Source organism: Pseudopodoces humilis, chromosome 2 (genome assembly GCF_049639895.1).
Source record: "Pseudopodoces humilis isolate 2021_Gansu_Grassland_sample_001 chromosome 2, ASM4963989v1, whole genome shotgun sequence".
Taxonomy (NCBI): Eukaryota; Metazoa; Chordata; class Aves; order Passeriformes; family Paridae; genus Pseudopodoces; species Pseudopodoces humilis.
This window is the reverse complement of record NC_142201.1, coordinates 94209185-94230078: the sequence shown is the minus strand read 5'-3', so window position 1 is coordinate 94230078 and position 20894 is coordinate 94209185. Positions and strand designations below refer to the sequence as shown.

At 38.0% G+C, this 20894-nt stretch overlaps 1 protein-coding gene across 2 annotated transcripts in view; it reads left to right on the top strand.

Annotated features, from left to right (window-relative positions):
- COL8A1 (collagen type VIII alpha 1 chain) overlaps window positions 1-20894 on the top strand; it is an 86886-nt gene that overhangs the window by 36885 nt on the left and 29107 nt on the right. For both annotated transcript variants that reach the window (XM_014253466.2, XM_014253467.2), the window contains one exon: window positions 17676-17788. The gene's annotated coding sequence lies outside the window, so the exon portion shown is untranslated. The remainder of the gene's footprint in view (window positions 1-17675; window positions 17789-20894) is intronic.

Below are 20894 nucleotides of genomic sequence, written 5' to 3'. Positions count from 1 at the left end.
TTCTCTGAACAAAGTTAGAAAGAAAAATACCTACAAAATGAAACAGCCTTATGAATATATAATATGCCTATAAAGTATTACTGTTCCCAACACTGTAACAGTTCATTAGTGTTTAGTAATATTCACCTTACTTGTATGCATATGATAGAAGCTCTGTAGCTCAGCACTGTAACATCTAGTCCTTAACCCTAAACAAAAATACTGAGTACCTGGGCTAAGGTGCTTGAATCTGTGCTTAGCCACAGCTGAGCACAAAAATTCATTCTCCAAGTCTCTAGAAAGTTTTGATGCTCAGCACCTCTGAAGAGAAGCTTAGCTTAAGGCAATGACATTTTCCAAATGTTGGCTAAAGCTCCTTAGTTAAGCTCTACATATCTTGATAAAGAATTTTGTAGACATGAAGCAAACAAGCAATCATGGTGTGGGCTGAAGGCAGCAGTGCTTGAGATACTCATAAAGGAGCATTTTGATTAGAAAAATGTAATACCAATTCAACATTAGCTTGAGATGGCTGAGAGGAATCCACCTGAAGGCTGATAAAGGCAAAGGCTCATAAACCTGAGGTTGCTTGTTTCTGTTTGTTATTTTTTTTTAAGAATTTCAAGTTTTGTTTTCCCCACTCCATGGATTAAACATGCAAAGTCCTTTATACTGTATCTCAGGGCTTAAATAAGGCTTTCCCTGACATGATAGGCAGCACTTGAGTAAGGGAAGAATTTTTGGAAAATTTGATAGAAAAGCAAAAGGCCCAAACACTCTAACTGTACCCTACTTACTTGATAGTTGACCCTTTTCTTTCTCTTTTACAGCAAATGCTTCTTTCCTTCTAAAGTTTTTTTAGGGATCTTTCTGGCAGAAGCAGATATCCCTTTAAAAATCATAGCATTCACTAGTTTTTTAACTTGAGACAGTATTTTTCTGTTGGCTAATAGCCATAATTCATGACCACTTGCCACAATCTTGGTAACAGTGATAATACAACTGATTTCACTTTTAAAGACTGACTTGTGTTTGAAGAGTTTCTTAGCAATCTTTTATTTGGGTTGGTTTCAGCTCTCAAATTGTAACTTATTTTTCATTTGAATGATCACTGATAATTTATAAAACTGATTTCAAGTTTTGTTCTTGCAATCAGTCATTCAGTTTGTGGGCACATATTTAGCTGCTTCAAATTCCACACACATCAGATGACTGGAACACACATTCAGAGGAAAGAGTGATTTTGGATATTTGGCTTTCCGAATGCCCAGCTGGAGACAGCACAACAAGGCCAACCTTCACCAAGTACAGACCACCCTTTTCTGAGAACAATATTGCCTCAAAGCGCCTCAAACTGAGAATCAGACGCTTAAAACTAAGGCATACTGTCATCATTTGTATTATGCATAATACTAGAGCTACTATTTTTTTAAAAAGTAAGGAAGGTAAGATATAAATGTTCATTACTTCTACAAAACAGGTGCAATTTTCTGTTTGTGATAGCGTCATGGATTGCCCTGGAAGTTTCGGCACTTTGGAGTCACAAATAAAAGAAGACTGAAATCTTAATCAGACAAAGCCCATTTTTTCCCCCTGCTAGTTTAAGCCGGAGAAAGAGGAATATAAGAAATCTATAACATATGAGCAAAATTATCTCTAAATGGAGTGTTTAAAAATGTTTCCATCAGGCATCAGTAGATGGGTTTTTAAATGAAAGCCAAGTATTACAATGGCATCTATTTTAGGTCTTGCATTCCAAGAGAGAAAATATGAGCCAGATAAGTTAGTCTGTGTTGACATGTAAAGTTCATCACTGCCATTAGAAGGGCTGTTGTGGATCTGAATGACCCAAAAGATGCTCTGTGGCTCAACTGAATACCAGAGAACAGAAGCGTAAATTAATTTGGACATGGGTAATTCAATTGTAGTTATTGCACTTCTGAATCAGCCTGTATGTAAACTTCCAGCAGACAGAAAGCACCTGGAAAAGCTCTGCTAAGAAGGCTTGATTCTTTGACAGCTTTGGATGACAGCCTATATAAACAGAGAGCCAAGAAGAGAGACATTGTCTTGTTTTTTCACTCCAGCATTGTTTTTAAGATCGCCTCCTAAAGCCCAAATTTACAATTAGAAAGCATTCTCTACAAGGACAGCATATAATTACATGCTTGGGGTTTTCAAGATATGCTTGATATTTTCAGCACTTTTCACTCCAACTCATGCTGGTTTTCTTTCAGTGCTTATACCTCATTCTCCCCTGAAAGCTCTAAAACTGAAATTTTCACACACACAAAAGTTTCACTTCTTAGTTACTAACTTCATGTATGACATCACTTCCTTTTGTTGTTTATAAGCAAGCAGATTGTTCAGAAACATTCTGAAATTGTGTGATCTAAATTAATTGAAAAAAAATCATTTAATCTTCATTTAGACAAAATAATGAGAAAATCAACATGATATTAAACTGAGACTGATTTCAGTAGTAACGACAGTAACTGATTAACTTCATTTTGCTTAACAATGCTGTTTACATTCCTCCTGCCTCTCCCTAAAGTCAATTATTTCAAAACTCAGGGGATTTCTCTTATGCACATCTGCAAATTCAATGTCAGATCCAGATTCGCGTTTTGGTGGTGAATCAAGCTGGCCTCAGCTCACCCAATGAGAGCCCAGTTTTTACCAGACAAACAAACTGAGGTGACTTAATACTTGTGGGGTTTAACTGATGTATTTACTTGCTTTTGCCATCCTTTTTTCTCTTCTAATGAATCAAACATATTATTACACACTGTTAATAAATTAAAAATGATAGAACAGATGAGATAGACATGAACAACTTTAAACAAGAGACACCCAGTTTAACTCTCTGATATCTGACACCACCAGCCCTTCAAAGGGAAGGTTACAATTTTTGAAAGGACTGGGAAAAGTAACCAAGGATTAAGGATTTTTTTTTTAATTTAAAGTATATTAATGGGAAACTAGGCATGCTAGAAATATTCAAAATTAGTGCACCTTCAAATTTATATGTCTCAGTAGCATACACATATTACTTAATGACACAGGTTATCTATATGAATGCTCTTTATATAAATGTTGGCAATGAAAGACTGATCAGTTTCCAAGATTCCAAGACCAGATTCCAAGAGGAAAATGAAAAAGCTGAGACCTTTATACTAATGTGTACTAATCTGATATGTATATGCAGTTGTTAACCACAATACAAACATAAAGTCTGAGCCTGCTTTTTAGTACAGAACTGAATTACAAAAAAAAAAAAAAAAGAAGAAGAAAAAAAGACAATTTGTTACTTAGTGTCTAGTCATGACCTAAGCCAAGTTATGAATTGACATGAATTGGACTTTTTCCACCAATGGGAATGAAACTTGGCTGCTGACATCTCTGCAAAGAGATACTTGACTCTACACAGAGCTCAGCAGCAAGACCTAAGGCTTGGCACTGCCAGTGACTTGCTGGGAACCTTCAGGCAAACGATTCATTCCATTTTCCTTTGTTTTCCTAACTCTAAGTTGGTAGTAACAAAACTTGAATACTTATCCTAGAAAGTCTTGTGGCTGTAAGTTGTCTTCAGCTCTAAACATCATTACTGCACAACTGGCAGTGTTAGGCACTTCATTTTGTTGAGAGCAGAGGCATCATCTCATTTTCTCTGGTTGTGGTATGCCAGCATGCTCCCAAAGGAAGCAATTCCCACTCGCAGTTGTTTTTAAATCTTGACTGAAAACCAGCAGTCTACCTGGTAATGCTGTTTTCAGTGGGCTGTTTACATCTTCACATAAATTTGTTGTTATACTATTGGTTCACAGGCTTTTCCATCAAGTGGGAATGAGATTGGGCTGCTCATAACAGCAGTATCAGTTTGCTGCTAAGCAACAGCAATTCATGAGACCTGAGCAGTGATCCTGTGCCTGTTGCTCACATTGACTTGTACTGATCACTCCCCGAGTTCTTTCATGAGAGGCACTGAGATTAATTAATAATCAAAGACTTGCTCGGGCTGAGAGAAGCAACAGTATCCATGTGTAAGCCAAATTGGGATGATCTCACGTCACTCTCAGTTTTCTGCTGTAAAAACAGACTTACTTTAAATATTGTAGAATACTTTATTGGTCATGTAGAGCACAGAGTTTTCTGCTGGTATCATTTGATGCAGTGAAAAATGTCAGAGGACCAGTTTAAACTGAATCACAAGCATTTCTGCTGAGAAAGCAACAGCTGCCTCAGAGACATTGAACAATGAGGTCTGCTTTGAAGAGCTAATGCAAGTTTATTTGCTCTGCAACAGAGCAAACCTTCAGTTCTGATTTTTTTGAAACATTCTTTCAATAGTTTAGCCTGGGTTTTGCACAACTGTTACAGAATTAAACGCTCTAGCAGACTGCTGCCAACAAAGGTTGGTTAATTCCTCAGTAAAGGGGGAGTCTTGTTATTTAAATAAAGTAGCTACTGTAGTAGATTTGAAGATATGTTAAGAGTATTACAGGATCTAGAGGTAGATTTAGGAAGAAAATACTATAAAGCAGGAAAAATTAAACAGAGTACTTATTGAAACTTGAAAGACATTATGACATGTGATGTGATTGCATCAGGTACGAGCAGGTGGAATTGTGTTACCTGCAGTGTAATGCATGTTGCAAAGTGATACTTGATCATAGTTACACTTCCCTTTAAAACACAGTCACCTTTTAAGTCTTCCACTACAAATTACATTGGAGGAAGAACACAGAAGTCACAGAAAAAGGGTTCTTCTGTCTGCAAACCACCATATTATGTTTTCCTAAGCACCAGTGTGTTACCCACAATTTTTTGTCTGAAACTGGACTGGTGAATTCATCTCCCATAGGATCCCTGTGACAGGACAGCAGCTGCTGTTACCAGAGGAACTACAGCAGTTTAGTCTAGTCTAATGCCTTACTGTGGTGATAAGGTCACTGCAATAGCCATTCTGGCAAAAATTTCCAGAGTCAACTCAGTTTCCATTCCTCATGTGAACACAAGTTTCATTCTGCTTTACTCACCAAAATGGACACAGTAAGTGCTATAGTATCACCTGGTCACTGAGAGTTCCTCCAAATCCAGGATTTTAGTACAAATAAGCACACCCTGTAGTTTCTCCAGCATCTTTCTATCTCAGCCAGAAAGGTGGGGGGGGGGAGGATTCAGGAGGGGGAATTCATGCTGATGACCCTTTCTCAGGAAGGGAGCTGCATGACTATTCCATGGATTTGTATAAATTTAAAGAGGAGTCAGTTGATGTATTTGCTGCACAAAGTGAATGCACAGGAATTCTTTCCTTTCCCCATATTCTTGGATGATGTTTTGGTCCTAGAAATTACAAACCAACTACGCATTGAAAAGTACTTTTCCCCAACACCACTGAATGGTCTGGTTTATGACTTTTGTTTGGGATGATAATACACTCTGGAATCAATTTTTAATGCAAGGTGTGATCTATCTTTTTTTCTCTTCTAGATATTTATTACACTAATAATATTCCTTTGGTATCTCAGCATCCCCATTATTTGACACTGTGGATATCTGCCTGTGTATAACTATTTCATGAACTACCCATAACTTTGTAGATACATATATAAATCATTAGCAATTGTAAGAGGAATTCTGGTGTGTTCCAAGTCAACGGCAAAACTTTCCTTGACTTCAACAAGGATCAGATTTTGCCTCTGCCGTGTTTGCAATGTGTCTAGCAGGTGTCACTGCCCTTTTAATGCCAGCTGTCAGCAGGTGTCTTTGCTAGAAGTTCCAAATAACAGCATTTGCCTTATTATCCAGCATATTAAAACTGTATTTTCTGCTGGCTCACACTGAGATTTCAGTCCAAGGTGGAGGTTGTGACATCTGCTCAAATGAGATTGCATACTGCTGGAATGAATTCCCAGATTATTCCTCAGTGCGTTTGGAGCTAACAGAATCATAAATTGAAGTTGATTTGTATTCTATATGGCCAGAGAGTTGCAATAAAGCCTTAGGATGGCTGGATCTTCCAAAGCACCCTGCCAGTTAGAACTATTGTTTATACCATTGACCTCATCTGAGCAACTGTCCAACACTGCACTGCATCCAGCAGGTTTCTGTGGTGGCATGTGGCAAACACGTGAGCAAATCATCTGGGTATAGAAATAATAATATTAGCAAATATCTTGGCTCTCTAGTGCAGCTTTCAGTCCAAGAGCTTTAAATAACTACACATGTTAATTAATCTCTTCCAGCTTCCACTATGAGGTGGGTAAACGTTAATATAATCATTCTGTAGATGAGAAGACAATAGCACAGAGATGTTAAATAGCCTGCCTGCTGGCTGATACAACTTCTGTGGGAGGGGGACCCTGCATCTAACAAGGCTGTTCTTGTGTGCTCACAAGCAAACCAAGTCAGCTGAAGATAAGTTGATAACATGTCTCTACATGTTCTGCCTAATTGACCCATCTTTTTTCAGCCTCAGAATAGGATCTACCGTGTAGGTGATACATGGCTTCTTGGAAACCACATTTTATATCCTCTGCTGGAGATACTCATGTTCAATGAACTGGTGATCTCTGCAAGAATTCATACCTCTAAGTAATGGAGAGTTCATCTTCGGGGGAAAACTAACCCACAGGGATATCTTTCTTTGAAGAAGAGCTCATTTTAGGGGAATGAAATATTCATTTTCTTGTGATTTTTGGGAGTCAGAGCATATCTGATTTTTCCCACCCTTGATCATTGTCATCCCACATCTGTCCTCAGATATTTTTACACTTCTTTCTCCAGTAAAAATTCACCTGAAAATAGTGATATAAAAAGTTAATAGCTGTGCAATTCTGTTGCTAGCTTTGATCTCTAACACAGCTGTATCTATCAGTCACATACAAATCTGACCCCTCTTCCTTCATCAGACCTCATTCTATTCAAGTCCAGTTTTAAATTAAAATAACCATAACCTTTGTTTTACTGTTTTCATAACCAAATATGGTATCTACTAAACCTGCCAGCTGTCCTGCTGAGATCTAAAATATATTTTTAATGTTAGCCAGACCTAAAACTTATCCCAGTCAGCCTTGTACTATTATTGCCTAAGAAATTAAAGACATTAACTAGCTGCTGAGGAAGGTAAGTAATTTCATGTTTTTGTTTGCATTTGTCAGTTTTTGAGGGAAGAAATGGCTGGTATTTTTTCAGTTTCCAAAAGCTAAAGGTTCCATTTAACTCTGTGCTTTCATAGGTTTGGACTATCACTTCTGAGCATGGTATCTGTGGTCATCCCACATGAAATCAATAACAATATATAAGTCCCTAAGAAATATTTAAGTCCCAAGGAAATTCAAGGCCAGGTTGGAGAGGGCTCTGAGCAATCTGCTTTATTTGAAGATGTCCTTTCCCACAGCAGGGGCGTTGGAACCAGATGATCTTCAAGATCCCCTTCCAACCCAAACCATTCTAAGATTCTATGATCCCCATCTTCCTATGACTTGGACACCAGTGAAGGTGTTTCAATCTGTTAAATTCTCCACACTTTAAGTCATGGAAAGAGAAGACAGGTTTATTTTCTACCACATATGACAGAGAAATCATCTACAGGTTATATCTGGAAGTTATATATGTGTTGGAAGTTACAAGTTTATAGATCACTTTGACTGTCACGTCACTGTGATGTTGTCTAGAAGAAAGGTGGAACTTACCTGTTAAGTGCTTTTATAACTGTTGTAGTATATGAATTCAGATTAGTTCAGGTTAAAATAGCAAGGATAAAAGTAAGTGGCCTTAACTCCATGTAGTACACTTAACTTAATGTAGCAGAGTTCTCCTACATGCATGCAAATTTGATTTTAGTACTAATTGCAGTTTGAACTCTAAAACACAGAAGTTATACTGCCATTTTCAGATGGCTACAATATGGAGAACAATTTAGATTTAGCCACTCTATCCCACTCCATCAAATTCCTTCTTGCTACCTCCTGAAAAGACAGACATCACACTCAATTCTACATTTATGTAAAAGTAAAATGAAATAAATGAACTAATATCATCCTGGATTTGTTTTTAGTTAATCTAAAGTGATACACATCTGATTTATAGTTAAAAAGACTATTTCCATTCTGCTGGCCAGAATGTTGTCAGCATCTTACAATCCATATTTATTCAAGATCTCTACTTTCCACACATCTTTGTAAATTCAGAAGTGTTAGAACTGTGATTAGAAACATTCTATCACCAAAATCTTGCTGTTAACTCAGAAGAGGTATCTTTAGAATTAGGGTTAGTAAATATTTTTATTCTCAGGAATTCATCAAAGCCTGGACTTCTGTGTCTTTTTATAGCTGAAATATTTACAGAATCACTGCTCAGTTATGTTTTCATCCAAATGTTCTTTCTGTTGCTGCCTGTAGGACTTCAGCTAAGTCAAAGTACTTACTTCATTTTGCAGTGCTTTTGCTATTTCTTATTGTATAAATTCGAGAAAAATTTTTAATGCCCCATGACAGGGGGGCTGGATCTAGGGGTTCTTTAGGGTCCCTTCCAACCCAAATCATTCTGTTTAATTAATGTCATCATTCTTATCAGCCCATGTTGTTAATTATAAATAATTCAATGGCATGTGCCATGTTTACTGCATGATGTATGCCTGACATCTTAGCACCATTGCTGACTTGTCACACAACTCACCTTACAGCTGCTGTCTCTTTAAAGGTTTTAATCTGCACAGCAGTACAGCTGAGAGCCTAACGCAGTCACGTGTAAATACCACCTAGATAAACGCATCAAGGGATGAAACTTCAGAGCAGAAATTCCCAGCATGATAGAAACAGAGCATGTGCTGTAATTTTTAATTAGCAAAGTACACTTTATATAAATATATATATATATATACAAATTTATATAAATAAATATATATATAAATATATAAAAATAATTCAGGTCTTGGAAAAGTGGAGGCATTGTTTTTTGGGGTTAGGGAGTCAAGGGGCAGGGGAACATGAGATCTGGCTGAGTTCAGAGGACATACCCCAAGTGCAACACAGTTCAGGAGGTGTGACGTATCATAATTCCTTCAAACACACAAGCAGTGTTTGTGCTGCTGCTTCTGGATAAGGCTCCATGTTCCTGTAAAAAGGAGGGCTGATCCACTAAGGCAGTACCCTGAAACAGGGAATAGCTCCTTCCTGTGCCCCACATCTCTTACACATCTCCTGACCAGCCTTGGGGAGAGGACTTAGCCTCATTCTAGCCACAAAATGGGAGTAGTGCCTCTTCCCTGTCTTACAAGGTACTGTGAAGATAAATATGTGAATATTTAGGTACTACTGTAAAGATGACCAAATAAGCCACTGGCATCAGCTTATTGGGTACTATATTAGCATGGAGAGGAATTCTCCTTCTTGCCTGTAATGGGAAACTCCTAGAATCTTGCCTTAAAAGGAACAGACAACAAACAGCATGAATCCCTAAGGGGAATGAAGAGGAGGTCATACTTTACAGTCCACATAGGCATTTTACTTCCAAGGGGAACACTTAGAACATAGTTTCAGTACTTTTTCCTTTGTAAACCTGAAAGCATTTTTCTCTGTGATGAAATGTATAACATTTTTATATTTATATAAATTATAATATTTATATATTTATAACTCCTTTTTGATAAATAATAGTAGACCATGTTCCTTTTCATTTCCTCCTTCCAACCTGAGTACAAAACATTTCTGTTTGAGTATGTTTAATTGCTTTGATTTTACTTAAGAGAAAAAGTATGGTGACAAAGAAGACCAACCATACTTTCCTGTCATTGGCATTTTACTCTCTGCTAAGTTTGGGGGCATTTCCACCACTTTAATATAAGCCCCTATTCAGCAAAGAAACTAATCACATATGTAACTCAACATCTAACACTTGCTCTCAAAAATAAATAAGATGCCTGTTTAATTACTTCATCAACTTAGTGCTCTGGAGACTTGAATAGAAAAGTTTTTCCTTTTCTTTATGATGTGAGATTCTATAATGCCAATGTAGAAACTGTTTGGCAATTTCATCTCCTTTAAGCTTTTTCCATTTGCAAAAAAACCAAAGGTATAGAGTGTTCTATATTCAGTTATTAGGGTGTCAGCAATGAAAGATAGAATTTTCTTTTGTTTTTTTGCTTGTTTTTGCACATGTACAATATGCAGATGGCAAAGTTGTTCTCAGCCCTGATATATTTCATCTGGATTATATTTATGGAGTTTAGATCAATTCTTTCAAATATACACTACAGAAGTTAGCATAGTCTTTATTGCTTTCCTTAACTTTTAGAGAGAAATTACATAAAAGGATGTGGTGTGGGTCATGGAATTTAGCCAAACAAATCAACAAAGCAGCAAGAATGGCCTGGTGCCAGTCAGGATAAGGAACACTACCTATACCTGTGCTAAACAGAGCACATTGGTCATTGCACAATATATTAACAAACTACGTGTTCTAACTTTTTATTAGATTATATAAAAAAATGTGCACTTCATTTTTCCTTATAATATGAGACTAAGCTGATAAAAATTCCAGAATGGATAAAGAATTGGTTTGTTGAGATTGGAAGCAGTAAGGAACTGGAAAGTTTACATTTACATGCTTTTTTTTTTCTTCCTTTCTTTTTTTTTTCTTTAAGAGGCACACATAAATAACCTGACTAAATTACACCATGCCCTTTATACCTACTATTTCCTTTTACAAGTACCTCTCCCAGAAACAGCTAGTCTTGGCTGCGCTAGCAAATCCTTCTAGTGTTAGTTAGAATCAGGAAAAATTTCAAGACAGAAGTTCAGTAGTCCTAATAGAGTTTAGATTTCATCATAAATTTGAATTTCTGTCCAAGTTCATGGTGTAGAAACATACCAGAGATAAACATGCAGTGATACATAACTCTGTCCTGAAGGTCTGGCAAAATTTCTGTCTGGACCAATAATACCTCCTTATAATCTTCTTGGCCCTTGCAGGCCTACTCCTTAATTGCGGCTCAGCTCCAACAAACCTTTTCTGGGGAGGTGGTTTTGTAGGAATTGCTTTGGCTGAAACGACTGAGAAGCTTATCACAGTTATAAGCCACTATTAACAAGAAACACATCTTGTGATAGTTCCAGTATCACTAAAGAAACAGAGTGCCATTACCCCATGTGCTTATGTTTACCTCCAGACACGGATCTCACACATTGCCTGGCAAGCAAAAACTAAGTCACTGAATTTTCATGGACTAAACAAAATACAGCAACTCTACCTATTTGCAAACAAGTTGCAATCACACCCCATTAGACTCTGATAGCCCAGTCACGAAGAATCAAGTAACTGAGGTTTGATGGACTATAAAAAATATAAAATTATAAAAAATGTGGTTTATACCAATAGAACAAGTCCACAGTACTGCATAAACTAAGAAGGTAGAAAAATTCCTCAGGCATGATGAAGCAAATTAAAAATGGAGAAAAAGGAGAACTTTCTTTTACTGGCTTAAGAGAACACTTTTACAGCTAGATACTGAAAGCATTGTGCTGGTTATTGATTATTCGAACATGTATTTCTCTGTATAAAGTCCTCAGGAATTGTCTGGTTAAGACCACCTGTTTAGTTCTTATATTTTCCCAATTTGTCCATAAAGTGCCTTTTCACTTTCCATGTTTAGTGTGTTCTACACAGCATGAAAAAGTGGCATAAAAGCAGCCCAGCCCAGCATGGTATGCACTGAAATTTTGTAATCTGAGGAAAAGACAGATTTTGGCAGGGAGTGGATAGGAACAGGACTCTGCTCATAACTAGAAGAACAAACAGGTGGTGTTAAGCAGAGCTACTAGTTATCTACCTGATTCACTCTCATGATGAGAAAGACAGCTCCAATCCTAAAGAGTACCTGTTGGAGTTTACATACAACTGCACTGAAGTTATCGCACATGGCAAAATACAGGTCTCCACGTGGGTGCTTAGATCCTTCCCCACTGCTTGCTGGAGTGGGTCCTGGCAGGCTGAAGTGTCTGTCAGCTCCATATTGAAGCTCCTGTGGTGCAGCCAGGGAAGCTGGAAATGCTGAGAGTGCACAGACCTCCCTCAAGGACTCTGCCAGCCTCCATCAGGTACCACAAAAAGCAATAATCCTTTCCCAAGAGCTGAGGCTGCTCACAAGCTCATGAAGGATGTTTATGGTCTTGATGACTTGAGCTCTTTTTTGGGTACTGGATAAAGAAGAGGGAATGAAATAAGAGAATACTCAGAGCCTAGGAAACAGAATAAATACCTTGTTCACCCAACAGTGAGTCAGATTATAGATAATATTCTCTGATCACATCAGATGGAGTGAGGAATGTTTCTTCAGTCCAACAGTGAGTGGTAACCTACTGAGTGTACCCAGTGTGACTGGGTCCCAATTACTGTGCTCTAAATAGGAAGCAAGATTATGCTCCATATGCAAAGTAAGTTAGCCACATCTACTGAAATAATAAATTCCCTTTAAAAGGCAGTCAGAATGATTCTTTTCAAAGACAGAAAACACAGGATTTTTTAAGCAGCACAGAAATCCCATAAAGCTAACAGGAGTACTATATGAATGATTCTGAATTTACTACAATGGAAAAAATAAAATAGGCAAGAGGATGCCATGACATCCCTTCCTTCTGTTACTACTCTCAGTCACTGGTAGAAACTTGGCACACCATTTCTGAAGCAACTGCAACAAACTCAATTTTTCTTATTTTTTATTTTTTTGTGTGTCTGAGAAGGAGCATAAAAATGCTTTTACCTCAGTGTTGCTCAAAGTTTTGGTTATGATTCAGGCATCTCAAAATATTGAGAATAATTGCAACATTATGTGCTGCCAGCATTTGCAGTACAAAACTTTGTGTCTTTCTCACACTTTATTTAAAAAAGAACATTTTGCACCTCAATAGCTAGTTGTGGTTTTGGATCATAAAGCACTAAGGGTTTTGATCTGCTCTGATTCCCAGCCCTTCTGTCTCATTTTTCACATGGCTTAGAACAAAATATTAATGTGACTCATCTGTCATAAGTAATTTTCATATCCTCTACCTTCTATTTTGGTATGCGATTAGACAAATGCTGTAGTTATGTAAAATCATTTGTGTGTTTTTTATAATGGAAGATATGAATCACAGGTACTTTAAGCAGAAAAGAGAACAATATCAGAAGAAACATGAATTATAAATGAAAGCAACTTATATATATTATAATTAATAAATACTTTTAAACATGCTATTTCAATTTACTATTTCTTAGTATTATATATTAGTAAATATATATTAGTAAATATTACAGCTGTCATCTCTGGAACAGTGGTAAAGGAAATAATAAATGGGGAAAAAAATTGAGTTTATGGACTGTCTTGTCCAAAGCAAGTCCCAACTTTGATACCAAAACGTTTACAAGGACACTAATTATACTTGGAAAGCTGGAATTCAGAAATTGCAAATGTCAGTTCCAGGACGTTAATGTTTTCTGGTACAGTTTAGGAAGTCCTATATACCATGCTATTTTCAAAAAATGCAATTATTTGTATACATTCTTGTAGCTTTTCTCCAAATCAGCCTTCTATCCCACAGTAGTACTTTCTCACAAAAAAAAAAACTTAAAAATTCCCTAGAAAACAAGAACAATCAGTCAGTACAGAAGTGATTTTGCTAGAAAGGCATTTCCAACAGTTGACCAGATTTTTCTTTTCTCCCTCAAATTGCAGACTGAAATATTTTACTAAGTGAATCCAGTTCAGTGCAAGCCTCATTCCACAAAAGTCATTTGCATTTGGGCTGAATATTGAATCAGCAGGACTTAAATACCTGCTTAAAATAGAAGTTATGTTACTGTGCTTACTTAAATTAACTAGGGATCATGCTGTTTTTGTGCTGAGGGAGTATACAGGGATTTTGTGATTTTCTGCCTTTCTGCTTTTGTTTTTCTGCACTTGAATTGCAAACAGAAAATGCTGTTTTCCACACTCAGTTAATAACTGCAGGTAGCAGAGTGGAAAGAAGACTGCAAGCCACCTCATTTTATTTGAAGATTTAGTACGCAGAAAATAAGTTCTCTCCTCTCCTTTCAGATACAATTTTGAACAAAGTAATTCTTAAAAGCAGACGAATGAAAGGAAACTCTATCAATCAGGAAATTCAGGGCTTAAATTTTCTCTTAGGAATTATTTCTCTCATTGTCCTCTCTCTCATATTCCCTCCCTCACTTCCTTCTCCAAGAAGCCTTCTAGGGAGTTACTTTCTCCGTAGCAAAAAAAGACTCTTGTTGCTTCAAGCTGCTCAACATCAAGGTTTGTACTTGAGATTTCTTCAAATAGTCTTAATATATATATCAGGATCTGAATAACACAGGGAAGACAGCGACTGCATCAGTAGGAAATCTTTCAAGAGATTATTTTTTCAAGTAAAAATAAGTTATTGCACCATTACAGGTTTTCAGTTCTGAAAGTAGTGAAGTGGAAGAATGCACATCAAGTGATTGGTCTCAGGACATGAAGAGCTGGATAATAATAATAATAATAATAATAATAATAATAATAATAATAATAATAAATGAATGTTAAAGAAAACATCTCAAAGTGGCCAGGAGTTCCCCTAAGAAAAATCAGTGGGAGCCTGTTGAATGATCTACTGGAGCTGGAATTTATGTTTTTATTTGTTACACTGTGTAGCAAAACCAAACCCCGAGCTGAGGGCATCCTTGGAGCAGACAAGGCAGGCAGGGGTAGCAGTGATGGTGTGGGATGGGGAAAGATGTGAAAGGTGGGGATTGACTGACCTCTGTGTGGGGAAGTTTAAAGGAGACAGGGCACTTTTTCTGCTCATGAAGCTGCTTCTCCTCGTGACCCCTTCTTTTCCTTCCTTTCTTTCCTCCTCGGAGGGAAGACACCAAGTGACCTTCCCTTACTTCCATTGTTTCCAACATCACCTGTCTACACATTTTTCTGCTCTTTCTTGTTTGTCAGGGAGGGGTCAGTCCTGGCTTGGAGGAACAGAAACTAGGCCAGGGCCAGAGCAGAAAGGCAGAGAAATCCTGCTGCAGATAAAAGGACAGATGTGACTGCTGTTGCTGTACTGGGGCCCTCTGGTACACACTGGCACTCCTTTACCCTCTCCCTAATCCCACAAAGGCAGTAAGAGCAGCATGGATGGTACAAACAGGAGGCAGGAATGAGCTGTTTGGCTAAAAGGCCTAATCCCTCTCTCCTCAGTCACAGGCAAAGTAGCTGCCATCCCCTTCAGTCTGGCAGATCGCCATTTTGCTAAGTATACAAAGCTAATTCTCACTTGGTGACTTCCCCTGAATCACTCAAGAGGCTGAGCCAAAGCCCCAAACCTAAATACCTGCAAGTTGCATAGAACTTTGTATCCCGAGCTGAACTGCAGAGCACAGGGGTGTCCATAAAAATTCTGATAGGCTGCAGATGTGTTCTGAATTACTGCCTCATCCCTTGAAGCAGAAGGCCTGTTTGGCAGGATAAACAAGGAAAACCTACTCCTTATAAAACTAGGAAGTAAATGGCAACAAAGTTCTGCATAACACATTGGCAGTTTCTGCTCTTCAGGCTTTAGAGTCCTCTCAGAAATACATATTTCCATTTCCATACATTGGAGCATTGAACAGCTCCAATGAATTGCATGAAATCAATTGCAAATAGTCCACAGCACTCGGACATTATCGCCTATTGCTTCCCCAGGTGATCACATACCTCCTAAACTGCACCACAAACTCATCAGGGATCTGCTTACAAGAGATATGGAGTCAGGAGAAAATCAATACGGATTATCTATCAAAGCAAGAGTCAATTGGAGACCAGATTGGTATTGCCAGAAAACTTAGCCTGCTGTCATTAAAGAGATTTTTTAAAATAAATTTTACACCAGAGGCCAGAAAGCTTTGTCATGATTAATTTAATCCATAGTCTAAGAAAAAGGGCCTGAAAAGCAGCCAGTTTCTTTCTGAAAGAGGTTTGGGCTTTGAGAGGAAGGTGCTTACCTGGCTGCCATGATGCAGCAGCTCTCAGAGCCCGTGCTCGGACTAGGTGGACAGCTGGAGTCACCTGAAGGGAGAAACAGATTCCAGCTAGCAATCAGAAACTCAGGGACTGGGTGGCAACAGTGTACCCTGGAGGTACCAGGCTGATGTCTGGAGATCTCCTTTCTGGCAGAAAACACTCCTCTGTCTAGAAAACTCGAGCTTCTTTTGTTAAAATGCATTGTTTTGAGAATTTAACTAGTTCTTTTGTCAGACTTGAGAGACCTTACAACTGCCCTGGTGTGGCATTCAGATGAAACAGGGTAGTAGGCACATCTCAAATGGACTTGAATAAATCTGAGGTAAAACAGTCAAGCAGGTTTCCCTTGGGAAATCAGTACTCCTCCCTTTCCAAATGCCTCCTACCCCTAAGGTTTGCATGGTCTCTTGGTGGCCAGACCACCCAGGGCAGAGCTGCCTGGGGCAGCTGGGGTACAGGGCACTGCTGCAGCGCAGCCTTGCAGAGGTCAGGAGCCACTACTCTTGAATTTGCATTTTGCCCTGGCTGATAAAAAGCTAAAAGTAAATGGAGAGATACCTTTGAGTGTGTTTAGCTCCTTGGAGTTACTCTGACTGCTGGGAAACCAGTGGCTCTGGAGAGTAAAAACACAGGCAAGGAAGATCTTAGGCCAAACACCTAAATTTTCAACCACAAAGTAAATCAGCACGTGAAGAGCGATCACGCTGCTTATCCATGAGCTGGGCTGCAGGAGCCCATGGCTCCCTGTGGGATGGATGCTGAGCAGCAAGCGCAGTGTACGGTGAGCAGCTGAGGGCAGGGGCTAAGCAGAGAGGTGCAGGGCCCTCCCCAGCTCTGATCCAGCACAGCACTCCAGCACGTGCTCCAGCTGGAACTCATCCAGAATTCTCCATCCACAACTGAGCTCTAAACGGCTCAATGGCAGCTGCACCAAACAAATCAGAGACTCTTCCCAGTCATGTCAGTGGGATTTGTGTCAGGCAAAACTCGTAGGTCTTGGTAGCAGCTGTGTGAGAATGATCAGAATATAAAATAGAAAAGCATATATGACACTAGCATTGTCTGTGGCTCCTCTTGCTAGCATCCTCACATTATGAGTGCAGTAATGCTTGGGACTTTGGTAGTTTCCAAGCACAATACCTCTTGGGAACTAATGATTTTATTTATGTGTTGCATGAAAGGGTTTGTATGTACATTTTCATGAGCACGACACACATGGAGAAATAAAAGATTAGGTAAAAGTTTTTCATCTGTATTTCAGACTGATAATTTTATACCTTGTAATCTGAAAAAGTTATGCAGTGTCTCTGTAGAAGGGTGGGAACAAGGCTCAAGGCACTTTTGAAATCCAAACCCATATTTTGATTTACAGCATAATTATTACAGGATTGCCAACAAAAACACTGAACACTAGGATTTTTGGTTCATATTCAATCTGCTACATCAGTTTTCACAAGCACTGAATAACTAAAAAGGCTACTCAAAGTGAATGGGTTGCCAGGTTTTCATACTTCTAAACAGTAGACCTTGAGTAAGAAGCTGGAATAGGGAATTAAAAGACTAGGTTAGGCCACTATGTTTAAAAATTTTGATCAGTGGTTCTTAATATTTCCGGGGGAGAGAAAAAAAAAGGATATGCCCATACATTTCTTAAAAGCTTTTTTTTTTCCCCTAGGACCAACCTAAAATCAACAAAATAACACCAGGCCTAACGATCAGGAAATCTGTGTCTCTTAGAGTGCAAAGCAACCAACCTGTCCATCTTCTGCCTTGTCCCAAAACCTCAATGTAAGTATATTCAGCTTTGCAATCCTAAGTGAGTTCTATGTAATGCCAAAACAAAGCACAAAGGCTTGAAACTGAAGTTGTCTTAAAGCTATCAACTACACAGAATTTGCTAAGTTATTCAAGTGTTTGCTATGCACCAAAGCTTTTGAATTTTGAGTAGAAAATTATCCAGTATATAAATTTTGGTGATCATCCTCAGCAGCACTTTTTATTGTAAAGAACTCTACCCTTTCAGTCATTCTCCATTGATAGGAGAGAACATGTAACTTTGGCATTTTGTGTTTCTGTAAAGAAGCTTGGTTTAAATATACTTTTATGGTCAGAAAAGAGTAAGGACAGTCTTATTAAAAATGAAATGTGAAAAAACATTTTATCCTGGGACTAGAGTGAACCGCAGTGTTGATGTGCTTTTGATCCCCAAAATGCACATGTATATGTGTCCACTTCCATGTATGTACATGCTAAAATAAACAGCAGTAACATTCATTGAGAAATCCATACTTAATACAATGTTTAGTTTAGCTCAATAATGGGAAGAATATGTTAAACATCATTCTGAGCCTTAATGGAAAACTTTCTGACAACGAGACATTAGCTCATACTGTCCACAGTCATCTTATGCCTATGAGTATTGTTTGTTATCAAGTGTGACTTTTGGAAGAAAAAACGCTTCATTGCTTAACAAGTTGCATTGCAGTAGTGTCCTGCAGTCTGTTTTGGTTTCTAGAAAGCTAATTAATTAAAATAATCCACATGGTAAGAATTAATCATGTAAATCCCTTGGAGTTTCCAGACATCTTTTAAGGAGGATGAGCACCACATTCAATAGCGTTTCTCGCTTGCGGAGGAATCATACGTGATTTGTCTGAGATGAAAAACCAGCAGAGTCACACAAACATGACTCCACAATGTGCCTCTAGAGCACCAGCCCTGGCAAAGACCTGCTCTGGGAACCCCCTTGGTGGGTACTCACTGAGGAGCACTGAACTATGAACCCAGTGGGGCGGACTGGTGCATTGTTTCGAGGATGGGATTGGCAGGACTTGACAATTTCAGATGGAGCTGTCCCTGGTAACTGTTTTAACCCAGCATCAGCTGCTGTGACCCATCCTACATCAGGTGCTAGAAAAGTCTAACAAAAAAAAAAGAAGGAAAAAAAAAAGAGAAAAAAAAAAATGCTCAAGACTCTAGCCCATAAACTACTGACAGAGAATAAAACACTTCTCAGTATTTACATTCTCCCAGAGCATCCATAAAGTTTTAGAGCCCATCCACTTAAGAAAAGTGATGAAAAAGAAAACATCCATCCAAGAATGGCAGTGGGCTTTGATAACTCAGGTGTGAAGTTTCTGTAGCAGTTGATGAAAAGGCTGTATAACAACACTGCTCTGTTCACTAGTAATCTCTTCAAACCTTTCAATAAATATCTTCTGGTGTTACATAACAGAGGTCACTTTTTTAAAAGTATTGAGTTTTCAGTGTTTTAGAGTCCTTTTTTACAACAGGTGAAAGAGTAATATAAGCTATTAAATATAGCTGCTAGACAGAAAAAAGCAACAGTTAAGCTGAGCATTACAAATTAGCACCCACTAGTTTTCTTGAGTGGCAAAATTGCTTTGAGAAAAACATTGTCCTTAACAATTCACAGATATCAAGGAACAGAGAATTAAGGGGAATACAAACTTAAAAAGAGGTTGAAAGTTCTGGAAAAGATTGTTATTTCCTTTTTTTCTTTTAATCTGTTCCAGTGAATGGAGAAGAATTTCAGCAAAACATTCAGATCTGGATAGAAATATACCTCAAATGAAAAGGAAACAAAGCCCTCAATCTGTAGCAAGAATACAGAAAATTTTCAGACTTGAGCATCAACTGGCAGCTAGACCTGAAAGGCATTTGGGTCAAATAGAAGTCCTGAGCTGCTACCAAAATCAACAGTCTAATTGTCTCAGCTGAAACTGGGGCTTAGCTGTTGGGTTTCCTGTAACTAAATCTTGCCACAAACAGCTCTGCTAAGTTTTCCTCCAATAATACAATAAAATACAGCGAAATTAAGATAAATACAAGAGACAATGAAGATGAGTGTGTAGTTCCCAATATAAGGAGGGGAGCAGACATTAGAGAAAACCCGTGAAGATTTCAAAACAGTTCTTGTCAGTTCTAAATTGTTGACATGACAGCTCTTTAAAAATAAACAATCAAACATCTGAAAGTAATTGCTAGACTACGGGATTTATTTTATTTAAGCAATAAGGTATTTTAAAAATGTACTTAGAATGTCTAGCTTGCTTCAAATTGCTTTGGTTTTCTACACAGTGTCGTGGTAGTCACTACCCACCCAAAAGTGGTATTTTAATAGTATTTTTAAATTGAAAAACAACGATTTAAATGAAGAAAGCAAAACTATTTAGAAAGGTTACGAGAATGCGCAGTTTGACTTTAGACACTTTTTAATCTGATCAGGAGGCCAAATGAAAAAAGAAAACTGTGTTGAATTCAGAGGCACTGAGTCAGGTGATAAAGTTATACAATTTTATGTGGATTTACTGAGGTCGTATCTCAAAATCCAAAGCAAACCTAAGCGACTGAAAGTAATGTTTCAGTTTATATAGTCTGATATTTTTTCTGTCTATCCTTTTTCCTGTTGAACTAGCTTTTATGCCTCTCAGTGTATAAGCTTCTTGAACATAGGTATCTCCTTTGTCCACAGTTTCCTCCTCATTTTCTTGTGCTTTATGTGCCTCCGTTCAATCCCTGCTTATCTGATAGTAAGGATTAGTTTACTGGTCTGCCTTTTCCCTGTCTGACTTGGGGAGCTGGAAACACTGCATGACTTTTAGTGGAACCTAAACCTCAAATTACTCAAGTATTTATGGAAATGTTACCTTACATTTCCAGGACCATTTATTTTAAATAGGAGTCAGTTGCTGGACTCCTTCGCTCACTCATGAAAACCTAGCTTCAGACTCCTCACAGCAGCTCTGGATGGGAGGAAATTAAAGGAAAATTACAAAAGAAAAATCTTTTCCAAACATAGCAGTGTTATTCAATAGCTTAGAAATTTACTTTTCCTGTTGGTGAATGTGGTTTCTTTAACTAATCCAAGCAT